The sequence below is a fragment of the Mastomys coucha genome, unplaced genomic scaffold, assembly GCF_008632895.1.
Source record: "Mastomys coucha isolate ucsf_1 unplaced genomic scaffold, UCSF_Mcou_1 pScaffold14, whole genome shotgun sequence".
NCBI lineage: Eukaryota > Metazoa > Chordata > Mammalia > Rodentia > Muridae > Mastomys > Mastomys coucha.
The window spans coordinates 135,497,113-135,513,284 of NW_022196896.1; the positions used below are offsets into that span (position 1 = coordinate 135,497,113).

The 16,172-nt window shown below is 43.3% G+C and overlaps 1 long non-coding RNA gene and 1 pseudogene across 1 annotated transcript in view; both read right to left on the reverse strand.

The window, feature by feature from the left end:
- Positions 1-266: 266 nt before the first annotated feature.
- Positions 267-16,172, reverse strand: part of LOC116088888 — a 28,813-nt gene continuing 12,907 nt past the window's right edge. The window contains exon 2 of the long non-coding RNA XR_004118062.1: positions 267-1,596. This is a non-coding gene — a long non-coding RNA (uncharacterized LOC116088888). The remainder of the gene's footprint in view (positions 1,597-16,172) is intronic.
- On the reverse strand, positions 7,047-7,536 carry LOC116088887 (annotated as a pseudogene).

Consider the following 16,172-nt stretch of genomic DNA (forward strand, 5'->3'; position numbering starts at 1 on the left):
TATTTGTTGTTCTCTGGTTGATTTGACTCAACATACTGTCTTCCAGGTCCATCCATGTGGGATCAAGGGTAAGATTTCATCCCGGTTGACTGAAAAGTATCTCATAAGGTAAAAGTATTCACACACACACACACACACACACACACACACACACACACACACCACTCATACTTGGAGATGAAATGCCTCAGAAAGAATAAAAACAAAAGAATAACCAAAGACACAGCTAACCAATTTAACAAAAAGAGTGTAACAGAAGCCAGGCATGGTGACATATGTATACCTTTACTCCCAGAACTCAGGAAGAAAGATTGAGCAGGGCAGGGAAAAGAGACAGGGGGGTAGTAAGTTGTCCGACTTAACATAAAGGAGGAAAATACAAGTTTACTTAAATATTAAAGGTATTATATACAACTAATACGTAAGTACACAAAATGTTACAAATTTGGTAGTCATGCCTGGAAGTATTGGCAAGAGGCTGTTAGAAACCTGCCTTGCCTGTTTAGTGAAATTCTGATGAAAAAATGAATAAGATACAATAGAGATGAAAACAAATGTCACAAAGGCAAGACTGGATCCTGGGGGCTGGAGAAACGACTAGAGGTTGAAAGCACTGGCTGCTCCTACAGAGCACTGGGGTTTGATTCCCAGCACCCACACAGTGGTTCACAAACATCCATAACTCCAATTCCAGGGTACCAAGGATGCACACGGAACACTGTAATACAGATAGGCAGGCAAAACACTCACACACAAAATAATAGAATCTAATTTAAAAAAAAATCTAAAGATTATACCAAGAAAAAAAGTTCACAATTGCTTCCACTCTTTAGGAAATAGAAGGTGTTGTGGCCTATGCTTTTAATTTCAGCATCCAGGAGGCTGAGGCTGGGGGTATTGGAGTTTGAGGCCAGTGTGGGAGACCCTGCCTTTCAAGAGCCCCCCCAAATTGTAAAAATACCTTAATAAAAAAGAAAATTTTAAATAGGATAAAAGTATGAGTGTGTGTATATATGTGTGTGTGTATGATATATGCATGATATAAAATCAGAGTGAAAGAATGAGAAAAATATTAATGCAGTAGATCTTGTTAAATAATTGACCCCTTTTTAAAATACAAGAAACAGAGTAAGGGATTGGGGACATAGCTCAGTAGAGTGCTTGCCTGTCATGTAAAATCTTTGGGTACCATTTCCAGCACCGCCTAACCAGGCATAGTGGTGTGCGCCTGTAATCCCAGCGCAGGCAGTCAGGAGATTCAGGGTTTCAGGGTCTTGCAGGGAGTGCGGGCTGGGCTGGGTTGAAAAGACTGCAAGACTGCGGGGCAGTACTGCACTTCTCTCAGGGCCACTGTTCTCTTACTGTGTATTTAACTGTACCTCCTAAATCAAGAAAAAATAGAAGGCGATGTCCTACGGATGTCCCACGGTGGCTCTGGGGAGCATAGGAGACTTCCACGGAGCTAGAGAGGAGAAAGCCGGAAGCGGCCAGGAAGCAGCCATCTCCATTCTGCGGTCTGATCTCCTTTCTTGAGAAGACTCGTCTCTCAGGTGTTTCGTTTGGGAAGTCACAGCGCAGAGGCCGCTGGCATCAACCCTTGCAGAGGAAAATTTTGAGAATGAGTCACAACTCAAATAACAAACTTCTAATTAATTTCAGGTCCTCAGGGCAGGATGTTTCCTTGATAGCAGTCAAGACTAAATGCCACAGTCAGTTGTGAAAGCTGATTGCGAGGCCAGGCTTTGTCACCAGGATAGAACAAATCCCCAGCTGACTGGCCGCCAGGCACAGAACATCCTTGAGTGCAGTATTTGAAACGGAGGGTGAAGCCACAGTGGGTATGGACTGGTAGCATGAGGTGTTTACTCCACACAGTCCCAGGCCCTCTGGAATATGAGGCCAGAAGGGTGATTTAGTTCATTTTTTCTACCTCTTCTTATCTGGTATCTACTCAGGAGTAAAGTACTTGCTATATTCAAGTTGTTTTTCATTCGTTTGTTCGTTTTTTTTGAAACACATCCCTGGTTGTCCTGAAACTCACTCTGTAGACCAAGCTGGCCTCGAACTCACCGAGATCTGCCTGCCTCTGCCTCCTGAGTGCTGGTGTTTAAGGTATGTGCCACCATGCCCAGAGAATTTCCTTTTTCTTATTTTCAGTGGTTATGTGTTATATAATGATGTAGCTGGTGAGAAATGAGTTCTGTGAGAATAGCCCATCCCATCCTGAGTAGCACGGTTACTAAACTCTATCAATTCATTAAGATTAATAACAAAGTGTATATATTACTTTCTCCATTGTTTTCCTGCACAGTAGAACTCAGTTGGTAACTTGTACCTGAGTACATAGCTATCCATGAAGAAAACAGTTTCAGGAAGTTGCCACTAGTATCTGGATGTCTTCCCTACAAGTGATCTATCTTAATGTTCCCATGCTTCTTGTAGCCTAAATGCTAAACTCTGGTTATTTAAAAGTTAAAATCTCCTGTGCTGGGGGAGTGATTAAGAGCACTGGCTGCTCTTCCAGAGACTCAGAGTCAGTTCCCAGCACCCACATGGAGCTCACTACTCTCTGTAACTCCAGTTCCAGGGGATTCAATGCTCCCCTCTGGCTTCATTGAGTATGCATTCAGTACACACATGTACATGCAACACCCCTACACATTTAAAAGGTTAGAATTTAAAATCTCGTTAAGGATTTTTGTCCTGATGCATTATAGTCAGAGAATGTACTTTACATAATTTTGCTCTTAAATGTTATGATTATCTTCCAACCTGGGCCAGTTCATTCCCCAACCCCCACCCCAGGCAACCTGGAGTCTTATTTCCTATTGACTTTGGAGAAAACGTACATTCTGCTTTATAAATTTGCTTATTGGTCTATGATAGCCTCCACGATCCATTTTACTTGTTACTTCTGTGTTTTGGCAAAGATAGAGGAAGAAGGGCAAATGTCTTTAAAGTGTGATACACTGTTCATTTTTGTCTCTTTGTCTTTTATGTTTGGACACAGGTGTGTTCATAATTTCAAGATACATAAAATATGTAATCTTTATTAACATATTTTGCAGGACCTTCCTTTCAGAAGCAGGCTGCTTTATGGCAAAGCTTTGAATTTTAAAAATTTTTGATCATCTCCATGTGTTTGTTTGTTTGTTTGTTTGTTTAGAACTCTCGTAGGCCTTGAACTTGCTATGTAGCAGAGGTTGCTCCTGAACTCCTCATCCTTACGCGTCTGCTTCCATTTAAAATTAATCAAAGTAAAAAAGTAAATAAATACTGATGTGTCTTCGTCTAAGGCTTTGGCCTTCTTTCTCTGTGACGTCACATTGTTAGGCACTTTTGTTTGCTATATTTCAGGTCACATGTTATCCGTTTTTTGTTTTGTATCAAGAGCTATAAGATAATTCAACACTGGAAAATCTAATAAATCTCTGGCCCTATCTTTTATGCAAAAATCCATGAGATAATTCATCATTGGGATATCTGTTACTGCTACAACATATATAGCCAGCAAGTTTATTTATTTGTTAAGGCAACACATCTAAGAAAACATTTGATACAACTTAGAGAAGTATTAGAAAATTAGGAAAAGAAAGTACTTTTGGTCTTTTGTGTTGTTGTTACTTAATTTTAATGATGTCCCAGTTTTGTTGGGTCATTCTGGGAGCATTGCCTTTGCATTGAGGGTTTCGAGTCTGTACTCATAATGAATCCAGTAAGCTTCCTCTATTATTTTATTCTGATGAACATCTCCCTCAGCATAAAGGACCGTCCATCCTAAGACCCCACCGGGACACCACAAGCTCAGACCCTCAAGTCACCTCTGTGAAATGATTATGAAACTTGACAGTTAACTTGATGGGACTGACAGCATCCAGTGGATCAGTAAAATGTCCCTCTGGGTGTGTCTGTGAGAGCAGAGAGAGGGTTAACCAAAGGGGAGGCTTGCCCTGAATGTGGGCAACACTATCCTGCAGGCTATGGTCCTGGATAGAATAAGGAGGAAATGCAAAAACTAAACTAAACCAAAAGCCCTACTAGTGCAGATTCCCTACCACCCTGATGTGAAGGACTCTGCCCCACTGTGTTCTCACAGCCTCAATCAGGAACTCTGTTAAGGCTAGAGCCGTGTGCCCAAATCTTCCCCCAGAAGTAATTTTGCTTAGATATTTCATCACACAGACAAACCCCGACAAGTACGCCTATGCACATCTTTCAGAATTTTAAAGCATTTTAATTTTATGTTTAATTTTTGGAAGATAGGGTCTGTAACCCTGGCTGGCCTCGAACTCCCAGAGATCTGCTGGGCTCTGCCTTCCAAGTGCTGGAATCAAAGTCACATGCCACTATGCCTGGCTAATGCCGCTCATTTTTATTGTATGGTACATGCTTAAATTATTCTAAAATTGGTCATCCAAAGACCATTTTTCTAGACCCCTGCTTTTTCCCATGTGTTTCCTGTAGTTATTAAAAAAAAAAAAGATTTATTTAATATATGCGACTACACTGTCGCTTTCATCAGACACACCAGAAGAGGGCATCGAATCCCATTAATAAGGTTATGAGCCACCATGTGGTTGTTGGGAATTGAAATCAGGACCTCTGGAAGAGCAGTCAGTACTCTTAACTGATGAGCCATCTCTCCAGCTCCCTTCCATAGTTATTTTTAAAGAAATTGCCTTTACCTTTAAAAAAATTAAAATTAAATTTATTTTGGGGATGTATGGGGGTATTTATGCCACAGAATGCATGTCAGAGGAATCAGTTTTCTCCTTCAACCACACGTTTCTGGGGCTGAACTCAGGTCCTTAGGCTTGCAGCCAGTGCCTCCAATACTGAGCCGCCTCATTGCTCCTCAAATGTACATTTGAACCCTTTTTACCTCCTGGAAAATAATGATATAGGCCTACTTCTAACTTAAATTAGTCATTTTTTCAAGGAGCCCCGATCATTTTTGGCAGAGATGGGCCTTAAATTAGTATGTTTTAGTATATAATTCTGTATGTTTGTAAACTAGTGCTTTCATTGTGATACATGACTTTAATGTCAGCCCTTCAAAGGTAGAGGCAGGTAGATCGTGATGAGTTCAAGGAAGCTGGAGTCTATGCAATGAGTTCCAGGACAGCTCATCTTAGCTACACACACACACACACACAGAATCACACATATACTCAAACTCACACACACAACTCTCACACATGCACACACACATAAACATACACACACACATGCAGACTGTCACACTAAGTTACATTCACACACATGCACACTCACACACACTGATATACTTGTTCTCACATTCACACACACACACACACATGCACACACACTCATACATGCACTCATGTATACACACAGTCACACACACACTCATACATACTCATATACTCATTCACATATACACTTTCCCTCTCTCTCTCTCTCTCTCTCTTTCTCTCACACACATACACACACACACACACACACACTTCCTCTAATGTTGAAACCAGTGGCAATGACCCCTGCTGGAGTCTTATTGATCATCTAACCGAACGATTCATTGACCGTGACACACGAGGTTGTCATCTCCATTGCAGTGTGGTTTTATGTCTCATACTGACAGCTGTATATAACTCATGAGAAATGCTTCCTAAGTTCTGAGTCATGGGAGTGGTATATAAACTATTTTTGCATTTCCGTGGTCTACTTAGGCATTTAACAATAATATTTCAGAAACGTTGGCCATTTACCATTTACTTACTTTACTCTTGTGAAGAATAGGGACTGGTGAGGTTTTTATTTCTACTTTTTTCTTTTATCTTACTGTAGCCAAGGCTGATCTTGAACTCCTGATAAACCTGCCTCCACTATCAGAACACTGGGATTGAAGGTGTATACCACCAAACTCTATGACTTTGATTCCTTAACACATGGACATATTAAAAGAATATAGATTATCAAGATTATTACCACTTGTTGGAGATATAATTTTTTTTTTTTTTTTCGAGACAGGGTTTCTCTGTATAGCCCTGGCTGTCCTGGAACTCCCTCTGTAGACCAAGCTGGCCTCAAACTCAGAAATCCGCCTGCCTCTGCCTCCCAAGTGCTGGGATTAAAGCCGTGCGCCACCACCGCTTGGCTGAGATATAATATTTTTGTTAAGCTCCAGAAAATTCATCTTGGTCAGGGATGTTTGTGAATCTAGAACTCTTGTCTTTCAAGGTCCACTTAAACTTTGTTTGCATTTTAGTGTAGAGATAAGAGAGGGGATTTGGTCCTGGGACCTTATGATTGCTAGTATGTGCTCTACCACTGAGCTACACCTTCAGGCCTTTGGTGAAAAGATTTGTGATTGTGCATGTGTGTTAAATATACCTAGCAGACTTCACGTTCACACTCATGTCTAGGCATAGCACTTTGGCAGCTTTAATCACATATGAGCTCACACTTATGTCTAGGCATAGATAGCACTTCGGTGGCTTTAATCACCTATGAGCTGCTCTGGTTTGAGATCTTTCCTTGTTGAGGTCTGCTTGGGGTTGAGTCCACACACAAGCAAGGAAAGACAACTTTCAATATGGAACAGAAATATACACCAAGGTCCAAAGCCTTCCTCCTCATCAGCTGTGGTGGCACCTGAAGAGCAAGCATGTAAGAAACACAGGCAGGAGGAACCACAGAAGTCTGAGACCTTGCTGGTGGACAGAGTGAGTTCAAGGCCACCCAGCGATACACAGTAAACAAAGTAATAAAAATATAGTATGCCTTCTTGGTTCTTGTGAGAACAAATATTGCATATATGGAGTTGGGAAAGTTCATAGAGAAACTACTTTTCAATTATCAACTCACATAAAAACAGGTGACTACAGCTTCTTACAAGTGGGGGTTGCAGAGATGACTCAGATGTTAAGAGTTTTTGCTTCTATTCCAGAGAACTCAACTGCTCATAGCCTGAGCTCCAGGAGATTCAACACTGGCTTCTGGCCTTCACATAAGAATAAAAATGAAAATAAATATTTATATATTTTAAACAGAATATTTTCTTTTTCTTTTTCTTTCTTTCTTTCTTTTTTTTACTTAAGCAGTCTTTAATGGAAGCCGTGCATGAGATGTCTCTACTCCTGCATCTTCTCAATTGTTTCTTCCTTGTATTTGCCCTTCTCCTTTCCTACTTGTAGGGACTTGGCTTTCCTTCCTCTCCAGGATCTTCTTGCGGTCCTTGTCCAGCTTTAACCTGGTGATAACCACCTTGCTGGGGTGGATGCCCACATGGACAGTTGGGCCATTAGCCTTCTCTCGCTGGACTCGTTCAGTGCAGATGACGTATTTCTTCCTGTACTCTCAGACCACCTTGCCAATCTGCTGGCCTTTGTAGTGTCCTCGAACAACCTGAACTTCATCATCCTTTCAAATGGGCATAGACCAAACATTATACTTCTGTCTTAGCTCTTTGGAAAGAGGGGAAGACATGATCTTCCTCCTAATGTGAGAAGGTGCATTGAAATGCTGTTTGCAGTTCTTGCTTCGGTCAGAAGTCAAGAAGGGATTGAACTTCATTTTGGTGGCTGTGATCCCCCCTAAACAGAATATTTTAATTGTTTGGGAATTTCACATAATGTACCCCCATCACCCTTACTCCCCAGTCCCCTCAGGTCCACTCTCCTCCATATAATATATATGTATATAATATATATATATTATATATATAATATATATAATATATATATAATATATAATAATATATATATTATATAATATAATATATATAATATATTTTTTTAATTAAAATCTCATCTTAATTTTTATGTGTGTAGGTATTTGTCTGTGTGTGTGTATGCACATCGAGTATGTGCCTGGTGCCTGCAGAGACAAGTGGACCCCTATGACTTTTTCTTTTTGACTTTTTTTTTTTTTTTTTTTTTTTTTTTGGTTTTTCGAGACAGGGTTTCTCTGTATAGCCCTGGCTGTCCATCAGGCTGGCCTTGAACTCAGAAATCTGCCTGCCTCTGCCTCCCAAGGTTGCTGGGATTAAAGACATGCGCCACCACTGCCCAACTTTTTTTTTTTTAGGACCTCTGCACACTCTGGTAGGCCCAAAGATTTATTTATTATTATAAATAAGTACACTGTAGCTGCCTTCAGACAGCTAGAAGAGGGTGTCAGATCTCATTACAGATGGTTGTGAGCCACCATGTGATTGCTGGGATTTGAACTCAGGACCTAGGCCAGCTGGCTCTACATAGTAAGGTCTAGGCCAGGCAGGATACATAGGGAGAATTTCTCTCAAAACAAATAAAGGAACAAATAAATAAGACCCAAGCCCCTGCAGCCTCCAGCCTCAATCTCCATCTGCCACAGAGTGGCCTCAGCCTAGTTAATTTAAACTTGTCTGTGCTTTAGTTTCCACACCTGAAAAGTAGTGGTTATGCCCATGAGTGTATCTACTTTACAGGGTTATGGTGAAGATTAAAAGCCAAATCGCTATATGTAAAACATCATCTGATATCAAAGTGCCCAGCCACTGTAGTCTTCCAGCGTTCAAACCTTGTTGTGGACTTACATAAGCATGTGGCACATGACTGAAGCACAAGGCACATGCTACATGCATGTAGCAGGAGTGATTCTGAGGCCCAATCCTCCTGCCATGATAAAACTCACAATACAAAAGTGTTTAGCCTCAGTAATATTGCATTTAAAGAAGTTAAAAAAAAAAGTTAAGAAATAAAAGCCAAGGACTGGAGAGATGGCTCAGTGGTTAAAAGTATTGACTGCTCTTCCAGAGGTCCTGAGTTCAATTCCCAGCAACCACATGGTGGCTCACAACCATCTGTAATGGAATCCATTCCCCTTTTCTGGTATGTCTGAAGGCAGTTACAGTGTACTCATATAAATAAAATAAATAAATCTTTAAAAAGAGAGAGAGAGAGAAAGAGAAGGCAGTATTAACATGGATCTAGAAGAATGATATTACAATGTCCCAGACATGAATATGAAATTAGCAATCACATTGAGAAAACAATTTAAGTAAGGAAGTTAAAAGTCATAAAAATATTAACATAATTTCTTTCAATTATCCTCAAGAAGAATAGAAAATTACAGCCACAAAGATGACAGCTTTGTAATACCAGTCATTATGACAAAAGAAAACCAGAAAAGATTATCAAAAGGGAAATTTTAAATAATTATTTAGAAACTTAATTTTAAAGTATTTTATTTAAAAAAAAATGATGTGAATGTGTGTCTGTGTAAGTTTATGAGAAACCTGTGTTGGGGGCATTGTACCCCCGGGAACTGGGGTTACCAGCGGTTGTGAACCCCTTTGGTGTATGGGCTCGGAACCGACCCTGGGTCCTCTGCAAGAGCAGTGGGTATTTTTAACCACTCAACTATCTCTCTGAACCCTTAATTTTTTTTTTTAAAGATTTTCTAATTTAGATACCTTAGTGTTTTACAGCAATAAAGACATTCAGACTTATACCTGTGGTAAGCAGGATTGTGCCCTCCAAAATATATCAGACTCACCCAATCCCATGCATAACACCTACCGCCTGCCTTACACTAGTCCCTGGTGTTAGAGTACACATAGAACAGATAAAAGAGAACAACAACAACAAAACCCCAATAGGCTCAGTAGAGCTGACCCTGGTGGAAGGGGCACAGGTGAGCCAGACCAGAGGGCAAGAGCAAGAAAGAGCTGGAGACCCTGCCACTCCTCTGCTGCTCTGTGTGGGGATGGTGCCCTCCCCTACTTCACCCTTCTGCCACCTGAGGCAGTCAGGAAAGCTGGTCCCCTTGGGTCCCCCGAAAGCAGGTGAGTGGGTTCTGAACCTCTCCTGGGCAGCATAGTAGAGCTGGCTGGCCCTGGAAGGAGGCCCAAGTGAGCCAGCCCCATGCATCTGCTGTGAGGTGGAGTGGGCCCAGGGGTGATGCCCTCCCATCCACCTGTGATAGGCAGGAAAGCTGTCCCCCACTACTGAAAGAGTGGCCCTGCACCTTGCCTGGGCAATATGGAGGCATGTGACACCTATGGCGAACCTATGACAAGGTGTACCCCTAAGTAATTTACAAGACCTGGTGTAAAAGAGGTTTACTGGGGGAAGGGAGAGGAATGAAGGCCTGGGAAGGGATAGAGACAGACAAGAGGGATGTATACAGGCAGATGGAAGCTGAGGCATGAGGGCAGAGAGAAGAGGCTGAGAGAGAAGGTGGAGGCAAAGAAGGGGGAGGTGCAGAGAACGATAGAGGGGATGCTGGGAACTGGGGGGGCAGGTGGCAGCGAGCTGGAGTGGCAGAGAGAGAGAGAGAGAGAGAGAGAGAGAGAGAGAGAGAGAGAGAGAGAGAGAGAGAGAAGAGTGAGCGAGTGCGAGAGCCAGAGAGAGCAAACTGGAGTGGTCCTTTTTATCGGCAGCACACACCTGTTGCACCTGGAGGTGGTGGCAAGGCAGGTTATGACATAAGCAACTGATAGGTCCCTGAGGGCAGGCCAGGGGAATCACCGGGAAGCTAACCTCCTGCGTGTGGGTAAGCCACCCAGAAGGCATGAGAACCAGAGAGCGGACCGGGTTTCCTGCCTATGGGCATATTGAGAGTTCTAGCAGGAGCCATGTTGGTAAGCTAGTGCTAGTGATGTTAGAAACCTTGCCCTAATGGTGTGGATAAGGGAGAGCTGGTGGACTGGCCAGCTCAACTACAGGGCTTTGACTCAGGGCCCACCCTAAAATACATATCATCTGTGAACTTTTGGGGTGCATGAAAGAGCGGGTCCTGCTGATTCAAAGCTGCAGGATTCCATGACACAGGGCAACAGCAGGATAACTGGGAGGAGCCCCAGTGAGGATCCAATATTGATGGTGTCACAGATGCCAGAGATCCCAAACCAGACAGATGACTCATTACAATGAACATCTACTAGTGAAGACATGTGGACAGAGGGGTATATTGTGGTAGACACTGTGACACACTACAGCTTCCACAATGAGATGTTTTCTATGCTTTTATTTTGTTTACTTATTTGTATGTTCTTTATCTTTGTGGGAGGTCGTAAGGGCAGAGGGTAGATAGGGGACAAGGAGATGAGAGGGACTGGGATGCATGATGTGAAACTCACAAAGAACCAACAAAAAGTTCAAACAACAAGAGCAATAAAAACAACAGGCTCGAACTGGTTTGCAAAGTAATAACGATAAATCAGCTGGGCAATGGTGGCGCACACCTTTAATCCCAGCACTTGGGAGGCAGAGGCAGGCGGATTTCTGAGTTCAAGGCCAGCCTGGTCTACAGAGTGAGTTCCAGGACAGCCAGGGCTACACAGAGAAACCCTGTCTCAAAAAACCAAAAAATAAAAAAAAGAAGAAAGAAAGAAACAAATCTCTAAACCAGACAGACTCTCTGTTCTAACCCACTAGGAATATTCCTGCAGATAGAGGCTGAAAGAAACGTCAAAACCAATCAGTCTATGTCAGGTTCCATCCTGTGATGTGCCACAGCTTCCAGAACAGTCCTCACAACAGGTGCCCTCACCCCCAGCCCCCAGGTCAGTTGCAGAGCTGGTACTTCAACTCAGATGCATCTAGAGTCATTGTGCAGACTCTCTCTTCAAAGGCAGGCATGTTGGGTAGAAGAAAATCACTGCTTCCATTACCACGGTCAAGTAAACAAATTTAACGTAATGCACTTGAACAAGTTCCTTCAGATCTCACTGGAGAAAGGATGATTAAAAGTCTACACCCACTTTGCAGAGTCCAGGTCATAGGTCACCTCTGAGAAACCTACATGCTTATGTTCTATTCCGAAAAGTGTCCTCACTGATACAAAGCACGCTGAGAGAGGTATAAAAATTTTGTGTTTATTATTCGGGACCCCTAAACGTGCTAAGGGAACACCATAAAGGTGAATTTTATGATAGATGGCTTATTGTTAACAGCTTTTTACACAGAGAGCTCATTATTTACAGAGAGGATCATCACGTAGTCCCCACAGCCAGCAAGCCCAAAGAACTCACTGAACACTCTGTGCCTGGAGTGGGTGGGGGAAGATGATCTGTCATGCACATAGAGAAGTGCCTTGCCTTTGGGCAGCACCGTCCACTGGGTTGGGGGCCAGGATGGAACTGGAAAGCAGAAGGAAGGGAGGTCTGCCTCAGGCCCTTCCTTCCAGAGTGGCCCTGGGCCCAACCTAAATTCCCCAGCTTGAAAAGGCCAGTATGAGTCATAAGTCCCACCCTTAACCTGCTTTTTGAGATGCTGGGGCAAGCAGGGGCAGAGAGTGTTTGCACCCTGTACAGACTGAGGAGGCAGGCAGCAACAGGGAAGCGCCTACAAATGAGTTTAATAGCAGCGCGTGGGCCCATAATCCCAGCCATTGGGAAGCAGAGGCAGAAATTGGGAGCTTCAGGCCAGCCTGAGGTACACAGAAAGGCAGTCTCAAAGCAAGCAAGCAAGCAAACAAACAAAAAACCCATAAGGACCAAAATCAAGAGGACTTTAGTTCTGTGTCCTCAAAGAACATTAAAGAGCTAAACAAAGACCTAGACATGGACAATGAAAGGGACCTGTTGCTTTAGCTAAACCCCAAATAAGACCTGAGACCTCTAAAAACTGATCCCTAGCAAGCATGTCAATGTTAATGGCTCAGTTAGATAAAAACCCTAGTCCAAATCCAAAGTCATCCAAGAACTGAAACTTAAAAAGATCTTCTAGAGCTTTGGCATCTAAACATGGGTCCAATCTCAGGCAAGTGTGGATGTTGGGCATTAGATGTGGAAACATACATCTGTAATGTTGGCTCTTAGGAGTTGGACACAGGAAGACAAAGAATTTGAGAGCAGCCTAAGCTACGTGAGAACATGCTCTTACCCCAAAGCATGATACTCCCTGCCTTGGGCTTCTTTTCGAAAATAGTCTGAACCTAGGAGTGATGTGTGTATATACTTGCATATGTGTTTGGACTTACTGAAATGGCTTGTAAGACCACAGACACAAAGAGTTCCACTCCACAAGCCAGCAGTGTGACTCCATCTAAGAAGTGGCAAGCTAAAACTAAGGAGGCAAGGATGTAGCAGGACAATGGCTTCAAGCATCAATGGGCACTGGTAGGAATTTCAGAGCCAAAGACCAAGGAAACTGGAGTCTAAAAACTGAGATCAGCAGTGGTAGACTACGATGGCTAAGTCAGAGAGAATCAGTGCTGCTTCTTCCTGGGTCCACACGGGGAGCAGTTCTCCCCCACTCGGTTGGCTCAGTCTCTGGAAACATGCTCACTGACATGCCCAGAAGTGAACTGCACCCTGCCTTTACGCATCACTTGATCGTGTCAACACCCCCCCCCACCCCCCCGCCCCCAGCAAATTAGCCACCACATGACTAAAACAACATAAATCCCATTCAGAATAGCTAAAGAGCCTCCATCCAAATGAGCCCAGTAATGCTTTTTCCTTTCCACCCGCTGCACATGCATGGAAGGATTACAGCTTTCCATGCCCACTGACATTCTCATGTGGCTAAATGACTTGCTTTGCCTCTCCTAAAGCAGAACCTTGACATGAGCGAGCAGAGTCCCCACTTAACCATTCTTGAGGGCACAGCAAGAAACAAACCTGCAAGGCATAAGCCACCCACCTACACACTCTCTTCTTTGTTGTATCCATATGGAACCTGGTGAGGTAGGTATTATCACACAGTCACACGTAAGTAAACCAGGCTGTGTCTGTGGCTAACACAGCCCCAGAGCCACTCCACATGTGACTAGCAGGCAATTGAGGTAGGGTGATCCAAACTAAGGGGGCACAGTCAGTGTAAACCACACATCAGCTTAAAGAGCAGAATGAGAAGAGAATACAAAATATCCCATCAGTAATTCATATTGGACCCGGGAGTGTGACTCAGTGGTAGAGTGCGTACTTACAGACAAAAGGCACTGAGTTTAGCCCCTAGCACAATGAAGGCAGTGTGTACTGGGGAGCTGGAGAGATGGCTCAGTGGTTAAGAGCGCAGGTTGCCTTTGCAGACAACTGGAGTTTGATTCCCCCGAGTCAAGTGGCTCACAAACCCCTGTTACTCAAGGACTAAGAGACTCTCTGCTCTCTTCTGGCCTCCACTGGCACTACACTCAGGTACCCAGCTCCCAGACTCTCTGCTCTCTTCTGGCCTCCGCTGGCACTACACTCAGGTACCCAGCTCCCAGGTACACACACACACATAATTAAAAATAAAAACAGCCAGGTGTGGTAACACATACCTTTAATCCCAGCACTCAAGGGGTGAAGGCGGTGGGTCTTTGTAAGTTGGAGGCTAGCCTGGTCTAAATAGCAAGTTCCAGGCTAACCAGAGCTATCTTGTGAGAACTCTCAAAATTTTTCAAATTTTAAGCCTTTACATGTATCTTCATTATGTGATGAAATAATATTCTAGACACATTGGATTAAATAAAATTCCATCTTAAAATTAACTTCACCTGTTCTTAAATTTAAAACTAGAGCTGCTGAAATATATACAGTAAGGTGGTCAGCTTGCATTTATAAGCTGTGCTGTGCTTTCTTTGGCTGGCACTGGCTTAAAGGTTGGCTACATGCTGAGAAGGCAGGGGCCGGTTCTTCTGAATCTAAATGCAGTATTTCTGTAGCATATGACTTTCTCCCAAGAGAGGCAACTGGCCTACTGAAGGCATTGTGGCTGCCTGCACATCCACATTTATATATTCATGGATTCACACAACAGATATTTTTGTACCGTTATTGTACAAGAAGCTCTGTAGGAGGGACTATGATTTTTGCTTTGCTCTGAACTCAAGAGTCCTGCTGAAGTGAAAGTTTTGTGCTCGAAAAGTTGATCAACAGCCAAGATTGGGAGTGAATGAGATGCTCGTAGGAATGCCTCTCAAAAGGGGGAAATATGAGCTGAGTTCAGGGAGTAACAAAAAGCTATTGAAGAACACAAGACCCAACTCTGAAATGCCCAAGCTTTGCTGAACAGTAACAGTCCATGAACATTATGCATGTGTGAGACAGCTCATTTCTTTTTTTTTTTAAAGGTGTATTTATTATTATATGTAAGTACACTGTAGCTGTCTTCAGACACTAGAGAAGAGGGCGTCAGATCTCATTACGGATGGTTGTGAGCCACCATGTGGTTGTTGGGATTTGAACTCAGGACCTTCGGAAGAGCAGCCAGTGCTCTTAATCACTGAGCCATCTCTCCAGCCCTGAGTCAGCTCATTTCTAATCCACTTATTGAAAGGGAAAAAGAGAACAACCCCTGTAGATGTGAGAACTTAGCACTCAGGGGAAGATCCTAAGGGATTTCGCGCCCTTCGATATATGGTAACACACTACACAACAACATGTGGTCACAGACAGGCCAACTTGTGACATGGCGATCCTGCAGTGATTTAGCTGGTGACTTTTGAAGACGATGTATGTAAGCCTGTTCCGTGATGCTTAGACAGTGACAAAATCACCTAGAGATGATTTCCTGAGAGGCCTCCCACTTGTCAAACAGTGCATGAGCATGCCATCAATGTCGTGTCTCACAGATGAAGATAACCAAGCAGTTTTAAAGTTTCATTCTTCAGCGATTAACTGTTAGTGGGAAACTGAAATGCAAGGCACATCTTTTTGTCTTTCCTGTCCAGTGATTCAATGTGTCAAAGCTTTTGATTTTACATCTTTGGGTGGGTGTGAGCGTGCGCGCAGGTATGTGTGGACGTGTGTCTGCATGTATGTTGCCTGCATGTGAAGGTCAAAAGTCAACCTCAGGTGTCATTCCTCTTGAGGCTTCTATCTTGGTTTCGAGATCAGGTCTCTCAGTAGGACCTGGTGCCTTCCAATGAAGCTGGGCTGTCTCCACCTCCCCAGTCACTGGGATCACAAGTGCATGCCACCATACCTGTTTTTTCACTATGGGTGCTGGGGATTGAACTTGGGTCCTCATGCTTTTTCCATAAGCATTTTTCCAGCTGAGTTGTCATCACGGCCAAGTGTCAGATTTGTCAGTGACATTTTTTTTGTATCTTTTACAGGTAAGCAAAAAAAGCACCCCTCCAGCAGTGCTTTTCAACATGTGGTCTGCAGACAGCTCACATACGACCAGAGTCATTGTCAATGGATACAACTCGCTCTGACCAGACCTTCGGTAAGGATGGCCCAAGTTCCTAACTTCTTACCAGGTGGTTTCTATGTGCCCTGATGCTGGAGAGAG